The sequence below is a fragment of the Haliotis rufescens genome, unplaced genomic scaffold, assembly GCF_023055435.1.
Source record: "Haliotis rufescens isolate VD_foot unplaced genomic scaffold, xgHalRufe1.0.p SCAF_17, whole genome shotgun sequence".
NCBI lineage: Eukaryota > Metazoa > Mollusca > Gastropoda > Lepetellida > Haliotidae > Haliotis > Haliotis rufescens.
Genome location: NW_025963857.1, coordinates 24,433,650 through 24,447,238, shown reverse-complemented (window position 1 = coordinate 24,447,238; position 13,589 = coordinate 24,433,650).

Sequence of the window (13,589 nt, the reverse complement as noted above, 5' to 3'; positions counted from 1 at the left end):
ATCAAACAGCATTGTTTTGATAACCCTAAGATGTTTTACGCTTAACTGTGGGAACACTGCATGATGCACGTGAAATATGGAACGTGCATCATGATGTGATTTAATTATGTAATATGTATCCATGCATTAACCATATTTTGAGGGTCAACCAAGTACGTTTCACAACTTGTGTGATCCATTGTCTTTTCAAAATGAAATATGTTTGAATCAACTATTTGACCTGTTGATCTCTATTTTGTATGGGGCAGGTGCATTTACTGTTTTGATTGACAGAAACATTCTACAATGGAAGGGGTGTCTTCGGTTTTCTGATATTCCCCTTTATGTCGAGAAATATTCTAGCAGCTCAATTTCACAACTTGTGAGGTAAAATCGAAAATGTGCTTTATTAGAAGACCTCAAGTAGCGTTATACGACTCTTGTTCACAAGTTGTTTTGATCAAAGTTACATCATTCAAGTCCTCACTGAAGCTTTCATACGTCAATATTGTTACGCATTTTAGCAAGATTGAATATATTACAATCAAATGAAAATTGTTCTTTCAATGCGTGTCTACCTCAAAGTGCCGATGAGTTATGTTTCTTTAATAATCAATTCAATAGCAACCTCGTTAACATGTCTTTAATATATACTTAGTCAGGTGAATTCAAAGTATATACTATATACTATGTATTACGATGCATGTCAATACATGTGTAACACACAAGGCATCTTTGCATAGGGAATTTCCCCTGAGTGTCTTTTGTGTACAGATGCTTACAATTATTACTTGTTATGCATGATGTACTTTTGTGAAGAAATATTAATGATAGACCCTTTCAGGTATTCTAGTACCATCAAATGTATTGCCTCGGTTTTTATGAGAGCTTAGGAAACACAGTTGGTATGAATATCTACACTGTAATTTCAGGAGGTTTTAATATAGATATACTTCGATAGAATAATCTAAAAAATGAATATTTGTAAATGATGCTTGAAAAATGTATATTCAAACATGTGAATAACTATTTCAGGAAAAATAAAGTGCTTACTAACCTACGATCTGGATTCACGCAGGTTGACTCCACATCAAATCAGTTGACATATTTATGATTTTATTGCATAAAGCTTTAGATGAATGGAAGGAAGTTACATCTGTATATTGTGACATAAGTAAAGATTTTGAGAAAGTTTGGCACGAAGGAATAATTAATAGGCTACAACATCATGGTATCTGTGGAAAGTTATTGAGATGATTTGATAGTTGCTTAGAAAATCTATATAAAAAGGTAGTTATAAATGGCTTCAGCTCAGATCCAAAAGCTGCCTCCTCAGGTGTACCACAGGGCTCGGTCTTGAGACCATTATTGTTTATTATTTATGTCAATGACATTGTTGAAGGAAATAGTAATAAAATACTTTTTGCTCATGACACATCTTTGTATGAGATCATAGAATACCCCGATATAGCTGTTTGTAATCTCAATAATGACTTGGACAGAATTTCAGAATGGAATGCTAGACGGCAGGTTAAATCTAGACACGATAAAACTGAATGTATAGAAAGTAAACCCTCGTCGCAAATCTGACTTATATATTAATGCCACAGAAATCAAATATGTACAAAGCCATAAGCATCAAGGTATGACATTATAAAGTAAGTGTAAGTTGAAATGCACATTGATGATATTGCAAGGACATGCTGTCTATGGTTAATGTTTTAGAAATACCCTAGAAACTGTGTACAAATAATATAATTTACCAATTTTTAAAGATTTTTGTCATATTTAAGATGACTGTACTAATTATAATTGGAAAATTAAACTTAGTTGCTCTTGGAACCATATGTGGCGCTGATTAGGGCTACGAGTCATCAGAAAATGTACAATGAAACAAACAGTAGGTCATAAAAGACAGAAGATTCAATTCAAAATTGGTAATATTTTACTAAATGAATAATCATCTCTCTCCGATTATCTTCGTAAACCTATTCCTAATACAGTTTCGGAAAACACAAACTTAAGAGATAAAACTAATCGTCAAACAGTGAATTGTAAAACTAAAGCCTACCCCTCACAACACAAGTTTGGAATATGTTACCAGAAAACCTAACGGGGGCACAGACCGTGACGCATGTACGATGCATTTGTTACATCTAACCTTCACTGATGTATTAATGGTATCATGTCTTGTGTATTATCATAAGCGCTTCGTTTGTTTACCAAGTCATTGTCACAATTTTTGTGAAAATAAATATGTTTAAACCATATACATGGGTTCATAAAGATACACACAGTAACACCAAGACTTGACAGACGTAAGGAAAGGTTCTTACCCCAGCTAACACTGACGCTCACGGACCCGCCCATCTGGACCACCTCCGCCATCAGCAGCACCCCGAGGAGAATAAGCACGTACTTCATGTTGTTGCAGTATGAAGAAGATGTGAAATAAGGCTACCCTGTGCCTCTCTTTATATGCATTCGGGTGTCTTATCGGGTGTTTTATCTTAATAGCATACGTTTCACGGTTGTGTTTGAAAAAAGATATTGACACATCCGGCAACATATGTCCCATGGAGATAGCGTAATGATATTTCGCTTCCAATCCCAAGGGAAAAAAAACCTCAGTGACAAGTGCTTCTGATCACTGCACAATATGAACCTCACGCAAACATATATATTTGCCATGAAAGATATTTTCATTCATTCGGAATTTTAGTGTAGATATAAGTTAATTTTATTTAAAACTACAAGGCAACTAGATGTTCATATGTCCATGTGATAATTGACAAAATTGTAGTTTTTTCAAAGAATTGTATATTTATAATACTTATCCTATCTCACTCTATGCATTTCCGGTATACCAGATCCATGGTATCCGGCATTGGACACCTCACCAGAAAGCATGCCTCCTGGAATCCGGTATCCAGCACCGGATACCTCACCAAAAAATTGAAAGTCATTGGCTATGTGCTCCCTTGGGCCTTTGTTCCTGGCGAGATTAAAAGATTATTTTGGAACAGTACCAGTACTTGTTACATCTAGACAGACGAGTTTCATTGAAATTTTAAACAGAATATAATTGCCCCAAATAGGTGCATAAGACTAATGGCATCCACAGAAAACACCTAATAAAGTATCGGTACATAAAAATATCAATGTAATTTTTCTACTGACATGGAACTAAAAACTTTGTTCAGTGAGCTGTATTAATTGTAGGAAAACATTCGGGGCATTAGTATGTTTGATAAATGTTCAGCACCTATGTTATGGCTGATCAGTATTATATTTCTTTATGCTAATGAAGCAAAAAAAATAATTGTTTGGATAAAAAAATCATATTTATTGATTTTATAACATTTCATTGGTTCAGTAACCAGAGGTGTTTGCAAGAACTTTCAGATGCTTCATTGCCATTTTCTAATAAACAAATTAGTCAAATCTCAGAAGAATTTCAAGGTAGAAGAATATCTAGATTATGTTAGTCCTGTAAACCACAAAAGTAATTCAGATTTGTATAGTCAGCGTCGGTGTACACCATATAGTCAAACTGCTGTGGTATTAATTCCTTCAGACTTGATTAGTGTCGTAATAAAACAACCCACAGAATCACACTGATGAGGCATTATTCATTCAGAATCATCACTTTCTGAGGTGAAACTGTTGGTTGTTATGGGGAGGATTATTCATCATCCGGTGAGTCCTGTGTATGACTTGTCTGAGCTGGTGTCACTGTGAAATTCAGGTACCTGAAACAATTTATATCATCTTTAAAAGCTTGTTATTAAAAAGATAAGAAACACACATATATTGACAAAGGGTAAAAAGTTGTTTTCTCGATCAGTAAGGTAATGACAATTTATCAAGCAACTGATATTTAACCATGTTAACCAATCTTAGAACATGTAAATAAGCCATAGCAAACTGTAAATTTTACAGAAAATACAAAATTGTATCTGATCTTCTAAAAACAATTCCTGTAGTGCCACAAGGCTCACTTGAATTTTTCTCAAATGTTTGCATTACATCAAAAAGGAAGGGTAAACAAGGCAATGCAAAGTTGCATAAAATAGGTTCTTTTACATAAAAACAGAACTATTCATAATTGTCAAAACTTTCAATCACACAAGTCATGTAAGCAATCTCAAAATACTATATAATGAGTGAGCAAGTACCCATGTGGGGAATAGAACCTGGGGCTTCGGAGAACGCTTTACCCACTAGGCTACCCTATCAACCCAAATACAAAAGGAAGTAACATTAGGATTTCATACAACAGATATTTTCGCCATATATCAAGTCTAATTAATTAGAGGAGCAAATACATTTCAATGTAGCAGCTGAATCAGGCTTAATTTGTATCGTTCCTTGCTTTAGTTGCAATGGGAGCCACACTGGAAATAATTTTCTCACATATTATTGATATTTAGTATCTACCATTAATTGGTAGGCTTAAATAGACACTGATAAAAAAAATTCAACTGAAAAGAACCACCTGAACCATTAACTAAAAACTATGTATATTACATTTAAGGGACCTGTCATGTACTGGTATGTTCTTATACATTTTTTACATGACTCTCCGTGAAAAGGAAAAATGCAAAGCACTTTATATTTTATTATCCATTTTTCATTAACCTCCCCGAGAGACTGTCATATTTTTTGGTGGCCCTCCCTGTGTGTTCTGACCTTTATTCGGCTACGGGCAATATTCATGAGTAAAATCATTATCCTATTTTTATCCTATCGTTTTTGAAAATTAATTTAATGAAGATTAACAATAACAGGTAAAACTGCCAAATATAATATTGGTCCTGCAAAGTGTAATCATAATCAAAGTAGTTCTATTCAGTTTTGGTTCAAGGGTAATTGTAAATATATGTGTATATTTCCCATTCGAATACTCATTTGATTGTTATAAAGTTAAACAGATTAGGATCTATCGTCTGTTTCTAAATACAGTGGAACCAAACTTTGAATTGTGTGAAATAATTGAATCACAGTTCTTTATGCATTGTTATCTATTATCATGCATCTGCACAGAGAGGTCAAAGTCCTTGTCTGACACAAGGGAGAATCCAATAAGTACAGTTAAGACATCAGGTTGTATCCAGACAAACTGTCTGATAATCTCAAGAGCGACCTTGGTAGCATCAAGGGATGTAGCTAATCCTAAATATACATTAAACAAGTGACATCATCTCTTCCACAGTACACATGATCAAAACCTGCCCCACCTTTGATGTTTATTATCTCGCTATGCTCACAACAGCTCATTAGCAAGATTAACTCAATCTCAACTCATTGTGGATTAGGGATTAATAGGGCAATTAGTGTCGGGTGGGTATTAGCACTTGCAATTGTCTGTTAATTACTTAATTGAGTAGTGACGGCTTAGTTAGTTTCCAACAACACTGACTGCTATGCTACTTATCAAGTCAGTTTACTATGTAGCATGTTTCTGGGGACCAAGGAAATGTATCTTGCCAGATAATAGTTTTTTCTACTTAAAAAGTTCTACTTATCAGATATAAAATAATGACAGTTTTGATATGCAATTCTCCCTACAAAGACATTTAACATTTGACATACATAAACTACTACAGTGTACCTACTGTTGAAACTATCATGATGCTAATATACAGGGCGCACATAAAAACACTCATGCATATACGGGTACATAGCCAAACATACATAATATTTATACGCGTATGTACACGCTTGTACACATATGTAATAACATGGTTTATATCGGGAGATGTTTCAACATTTCCATTTTCACAGAATCAAAGTCATATCCTTTCATGACACAGATTAGCTAGTAGTGATTTAAATTCATATAAAACTGATTTATGTCAACTGACTTATCCTGCACTTATGGCACCTTTTATAAACATACCATTTATTACTTATTTGTGTGTCCAGATTATGCCGTTATTAGAAATAATATGTAAAATTATACAGCATGGATATGATACAAGAAAGCTTTACACGGTAATGTTGAAAATTATGTAGAGGAAAACATTGAAATAATTCAATCAATATGTGCATTTATCTCAGAATCTTGTAGATTTAATTAATCAATATGGACTTCTCCTTCAATTATCTACTTATAATCAGATAATTACATTATTGCTCAACTGATAGTATTGCATTAGTATAGAATTAGTATTTTAGTAATACTTATTTTTTATTTGAGCAGCATTTAGATTAGCCATCGGCTTGTTTGCAAATCCAGTTCATTATGAAATAAATATGTTTAAAACCCATGTAGTAGAACATATTATTGCAATAGTTACGACATGAAAAGAAGTAATGTGTAGGATTCTGTAAATGGTATCCACAAGAGCAGGTAGTATAATCATGTTGGTGTTTGTTGTTTCACTTTGCACTCAGCCATAACTCATAAACCGTTCATTATATTTTCATGAAACTTTGCAGGTTTGTCTGGTACATGCTGAACTGGTGCCTTTTGCTATTTAGAAATTTCAGAAATTTTTATTTGTTACGTTTCCATGGCAATAAGATGGACTTGGGTTCTGTCAGGGTAGGGTTCGTTTCATAACTCATAAACCGTTCATTATTAGCCCCCGCCACGAAGTGGAAGGGGAATACAGGAATGGGTGCCGTCCGTCCGTCCTTCCGTCCGCCACATTTCGTTTCCTGAGCAGAACCCAAAAACCGTGAGAGACATCTCAACCAAACTTGGCACATAGATAGGTCTTGTTGTGAATGGTGCCATTTGACAGTTCGGGATTTAAAAAAATAATATTTTTTCGAGTTTCCATGGCAATGACCCTGACTTAGACTGAAAATTGTGGTAGTCCTCGTTTACGGAGCAGATCTTGAAAACCGTACAACATTTCTTCACCAAAAGTGGCACATAAATAGGTCTAGTGGAAAACTGGTGCCTTTTGATGGTTTGGGATTTTTTTTTAAATAATTTTTTCGAGTTTCCATAGCAACGACTTTTACTTAGGAAGAAAATGGCGGTAGTCCTTGTTTCCGGAGCAGATCTTGAAAACCATGCCTTTTGATGGTTTGGGCGTTTTTACGAATGTTTCCTTAGCAAGAGCATAATTCAGAAACCGTTTACATATTCTACAAAAAACATCTACACGGGGTTGCCTGAGAACCGTTACCATAATAACCTAATTGAGATGTATACCACTCGACAAAGGGGCTTTGACAAGGTATATGGTGAATTATTGTGAAAACACAATTTACAAGTGGCACCCAAACCAGCCTACTTCATCACAATGCATGGTGGTAACATGAACCAGCCTATATCCTCTCAGTGCCGTGATGCAAGAAAGCGAAGTCCTGTCAATTTGAAACATGCAGTACCAATTACTGCTGCAACAGCCTTGTTCTCTGTGTCAGACAATGATAAATATGTCATGGTTGAAAGAAAACAGTATCCAGGAACTTTAGCATGGGCCCTCACAATCCACAAGTCACTAGGTAGCACCTATGAGCAGATGATTGGGAACATGACAATTGCAAAAGGAAGTAAATTTAAAGCCCAGCCTTGTCAAGTGTATACGATGCTCAGTAGGGTCAAATCAAGGAAAGGCCTAAAGCTTGTAGGTTTTGATGAACACAAAATTGTAGTAAACAAAAAAACAACTTTGGATGAGAGGACGAGATTGCGGAATGAAAGAGTGTTCACCTGGACACACCCTGTAGAGAACATTCATGGTGATGGACTCAAGGTAGCTGGCTTGAATGTTCGATCCCTCAGTGCTCATTTCGAAGATGTGAAGAAGGACAAGTTTGTTGGTGTGCTTGATGTTTTGTGATTTACAGAAACACACATCAATGATTACAGTGAAAGAGACCTGCCAGGATATAAAGTCTATCCAGGAGACACTACACATGGTATTGCTGTGTATGTTTCAACAAGTTTCAAGAACAGTGTCCAGCTATGTGATGTTATGTCATCTGCATTGCTTGTGTGTATGTTCCTCCAAAAGTGTCATGGACACGGTTGTCGCATTCACTTTCTCATTTCATGAATGTGAACATGTCCTAGTTACTGGAGATTTCATCTGTGATCTGAGTGAAAAACTCAAACTTGAAGATTTCTTTCATATACGGAAAATGACTCAACTCATTCACGCTTCAACTCACTGTCTAGGAGCTACACTGGACTTGTTGTTTACTGATCATGCCAGGGCTGTAATTTGATGCTTTTATTCAGGTAATGAGGCCACCGGCCCATTATACACGTGCAGAGCATGATGGCATACAAATGTGACAGAGCGCTGAATTATAAGATTTACAATGCAGTGTTGAAACTGTTAATATTGGAGTTAATTATATGACACAGGTATTCCCTTGAAAATGGAATTACGTTTCTTACCAGCAAGAAATACATATTTTGCTAAATTGTTGCAAATACTTTGATTGGTCGAGCTGAATAATAAGAACATTTTCTCACGACTTGGAAACATGTGATAATAATTGGGTATGAGATTAGACCGCAGATCAAGATAGAACGGACACACCATACAAAAGTGGAACTCATCTTCGATAGCACTTACAACACAGAGGGGACAGAAACGTTCATGTCTTGGTATATTATGATATCTGCCTGTTTCAACCATAAGACGATGATTGGATCCGAGGAAATTCAAGATATTAATTCGAAATAATGTTACATCAATTAATCGAATCCAGTTATTATATGAAAATTTATCCCTTACTGCAGAGAACAATTCAAGCTTAGAACAAGATTCACAATTATTGTGCAACACTTGATTTTCAATGTCTACGCTCCTTTGCCTAAACTGATGTAAGAATAAGTCAGATCTACCAACACCCTGTTGTAGCCATACCTCTGCAAATCCGTAAGAAAACAGCAATGATTTAACCTTGAGTGCCCAGCAAGCGTTGCCATTCTCTGCCCTTTTATATTGGAAACTATATGTTTTTTTCAAAATCAAATTATTATCTTGTATCAATAGTCGAAGCCAAAATTTTATAATTTTTAAATAATGTGACACTTTGACGGAGTTTCTCATCAAGACAGATTTTACAAAGCTATTTGGTGTGTTTCTGCTCAAACCCAAAGTCAATTTACAGAATTTACTGTGCACATTTTCAATGTCAGGTGATGCATGGAATCCCCAAACCTCCGATGCATATATCAAAATTGGTAACACTTTTACATCAAAAATTTTGAAACAGACATCTGGTGGCAGATTAGAGAATTTACCTAGTCTAGACTGGAGGATTTGAATCATCTTCCAAGCTTGCTGGGCTAATGTCTTCTGAGTTAAACTCCACGAGCCAGAAGAGGATAACTGGACACCGAGATACTTATAATTCGATACTGTGGTGACATCATCATTTCCTATCCTAAATTTTTCCTGATTTCTAAGTTTTCCGCCATTTCTAAAAATGACAACTTTACTTTTATCAGTATTAATAGTAAGTTTCCATTTATCACAATATAAAGATAGTTTATCAAGTCGCTTTTGAAGACCAACAACTGACACGTCCATTAAAATAATGTCATCGGCGAACAACAAGATGAACAGTTCTAGAGTATGTAAGGTGACACCATGAGCATCACACTCCAACTCCTCGACAATGTCATTAATAAAAAATGAGAACAAAAATGGAGACAGCTGACATCCCTGTCTAACACCTGACATACAATCAAAGAAATCTGTAAGACCACAGTCTAATGAAACACAAGATTTGACAGATTTATACATATTTTTAAGAACTCTAAATACTCGTTCCTTGATACCACCCTTCCATAGTTTGAAAAATAAACCATTTCTATACACAGAATCAAATGCCCCTTTTAGATCGATGAAAGCACAGTATAGTCTACCTTTTTTGTAGGAAAGATATTTACTGATCAATGTCTCAACAACAAAGATGTTATCCGTGGTCTGAAAACCCTTTCTGAAGCCAGATTGTTCTCCAACGATACAACTTTCCTGAAACGCCCAGTTATTCAACCTGTTACAGACAATTTTTTTGCAAAAATCTTACCAGCTACGTCAAGGAGTGTTATAGGCCTATAATTTTGGGGGTCACGTGGACTACCTTTCTTAAAGATTGGAAGAATAATACCAAAGGACCACTGATCGGGGAATATACCAGTAGACAAAACTAGATTAAATAAATCCAACAGCATATTCAGACAAACCGGTGGAGCGTTCTGAAAGAACTCGACTGATATACCTGAGAGACCTGGTGCTTTACCTGGCTTCATACTGCCTAGTGTTGATAACAACTCGTTTATACTGATACCTTCATCTAGCTCACTTTCTATATCAACAGTTCTATCAATCACTTCAGCTGAAATAGAGTTCACAAAATCATCAACAGATTTATAAAATTCAATAAAATCTTTACATTCACGGTTTCCATGAAATACAAATTCAAAATAACTCATCCATTCATAGGAAGTAATGTCTTTTGAAATCACAAACGATTTATTTTGCAAAGTACGCCAAAATCTCTTATTGTCATTATTATTCAAATAATTTACCAAATTGTTGGCAAAATTATTCTGGTAACAACGAGCTTTGTATGAGCACAAGTCTTTATACTCTCGCCAAGCCGATGTATATTGCAGTCTGTCAGCTTGGCTACCGGAGACATGAAATGCACGAAGCCATCGCCGCGCACTAGCACGTGCACTTTCACAGTCAGGGTCAAACCAGTTACGTCTCTTGTTTGATTGACAGTTGATTGATGTGGACGGATTAGTTTCACAATGGCTGGCACATTTTGATAACATGTTTGTAAACAAGTCAGTTGCACTGTTTACCTTGTTACAGGCTACTGCATCGTCGAATGCTGAATGTATCTCTGTCGATTGGTTATTCCAGTTGTCAACATACGTCGATTGATTTTCATCTTTCCATTTGTATATGGTCCTTGTTGATAAAAGACCACGGGAATTGGCACTTGATGAAGTTTTTACTTTGAGAGAAAATGCAACTGGTAGGTGAGTGGAATCAACTTGATCTCCGATTTGAAAAGATGATATCATCGGGAACGAGGTTTCAAATGTCAGTACATAGTCAATAACACTTTGACCATTGTTAGCAAAGCAAGTATGATTGCCCACCCCAGCATCCCCACCAACACGACCATTACAGATTCTGAGACCTGTAGTTTTACAGAGATCAAGTAGGTGTTGTCCTCTTTTATTTAAGACGTTATCTTTAGAGTGTCGTGGTATAAAATTACTATCCTCCACATAGTGTACATCTTCATCTATGGGCAAATGGGTAGTGTCATCGTTTTCAATATAATCATGAGCACAACCTGTCCGAGCATTGAAGTCTCCCATAATATAGATATGACCAGGGCTGTAGCATTCTAGACTCCAGTCTACTACTCAGATCATCAGATGATTGGTGCTGTAGTTCTCAGGACACCTCATGGTGACCCCTACACTCAGTGAGCTCTAAGTAAAGCAAGAACTCCCATACTTCTCTGATTATTGTTTAAGTTATAACACATCTCATTACCAATACAACTGTAAATGCATCTTAAACCTACTCAACTGTATAAACACTGCATTGCATCCTATCCTGTATATATTCTTGTCAACCATATTCTGTACTTCACTTGCTTGATAACGGTGTTAGAACCTACACCGAAATGTAGCTCCTAATTGTAATAAAGAAGTTGTTCGTCCATATTTCTCATCCTTACTCATTACAAATACAGTTACGTATTCTATCATTAACTGCAGATGGCAAAACAGGTAAGGTAATAACTTTTTTAGTGCTGCAATTAGGCCATTACTAAAAGGTCCAGTGAACATAGTTCACAGGAGCTAATGCATTGCACACAACGGACATGTCATATTGGCGGGGGATGTGAGTATTTCATGCTTGTTTTTTCATGAAACTTTGCAGGTTTGTCAGGAACATGCTGAACTGGTGCCTTTTGGCTATTTAGAAATTTTAGAAAATTTTATTTTTTACGTTTCCATGGCAACAAGATGGACCTAGGTTCCAATCTCTTCTTTTTTTACAATTTCCATGACCAATTTAACCTCGGTTAAAAAAGGTTAGGGTTTGTTTAGATTTAATTATGTCATAAATTCTGCAACAGGGGCGGGAGATATAGCCACATTAGTAGCTAACTATTGTTTTTCTCTGAAGTGCCTTTTCCTGCAGAAGTCTAAATAACTCTTATACATATAGTGGTATATCATTTAATATTTTTGTCAATGTTACATTGAATTCCACCAAAGGACATCATATTTGGTTTGTGTGCTAGATAGCTCTTTGGTTGTTGGTAGATGCGACAGTTCTGGTTTCGTGAGGATTTGATGTCTGGCGTGGAGGCAATCCTACAAATTTGTAGGCACGGAGCATTGTAGATGGTAACCAGACCGCAGTACAGGAAACCTGTGAGGTGGGTATAAAACAATCTCTTCCAGGATCGTCAAGGTGTCGATGATGCTTTTAGATATAATTGTAAAGCTCAAACAGGACATAGTGATATGTCGTCTCGATCCTTGGGATGAAGAATAAAGGTCAGTGCCGGGATGGAAAACATCCCTTGTTGACCATAAAATTCCATCGCAGACCCTTACTGCTGTCTGAGCCTAACGAATTGAATCCTGTTAACATCCAAGGCTTGTTTCTCAGCATGACATGCTCAAAGACTTTTTCTGCCCAGGGCTCATATTCTGCTGACGTCAATTGTCGTAATATTAAGTTCAAATCCCATTTGGGTGGACGAAATTTGGACGAATAGTCGACGAAATTATAAGAACGTAGACGAGCTCGAGGACGACATTCTCATAACTCTGAACAACGGCAGTCACACACGTTATGACAAAGTCCACAACACAACACCAAAAACCTCGCCTTACATTGCCAATGGCAAGTCCATGACGACACTTGGGGAAGCGATCACCTTCCTATACTCACCTACATAGGTAGCCCACCACAATTAGAGGAACAGCCCAATCCTCAGCCCACATGGGACTATGCAGAGGCTGATTGGCCTAAAATCAGGAAGGAATGTATATCATTCAAGTCCTCAGAAATTGCCTCGGATTATCCTGATCGTTTTTGCCAAAATCTCACCTCAGCAATTATTGCCGCATCAGAAAAATCAATTCCAAAAAAAGACCACAAAACTGGCAAAACTCCGGTACCATGGTGGAACAGGGAAATAGCAAAAGCTAGGAGAGTGAGAAAGAAGGCCCTAAATAGCCCAAAGTCCGAGCAGCCAGGACAAAAGTAAGTCAACTCATAGACAATTCTAAAAAAAGAGTCATGGCAGACCTTCTGTAAATCCCTTAATGAGAAAACAAATGCTAAAACAGTCTGGAGCAAAATACATGCAATCACGGGTAAGCGTAAACCTACAAAAATTCCCAAGTTAGCCAAGGCCCATACCGTCAAAGAAAAGGCCAACATTCTAGCTGAGCACTTCTCATCTGTCAGCAGCAACACAAATTGCAGCGAAGAATTCAAACAGGAAAAACTGCTTGTGCTTAAGATCTATAAAAGGTCGCAAAGCAAGCATCTGGTATACAATATACCATTCACTGCGACAGAGTTTGATGATGCGATACAACATAGAAAAGGCACAGCACCTGGTCTTGA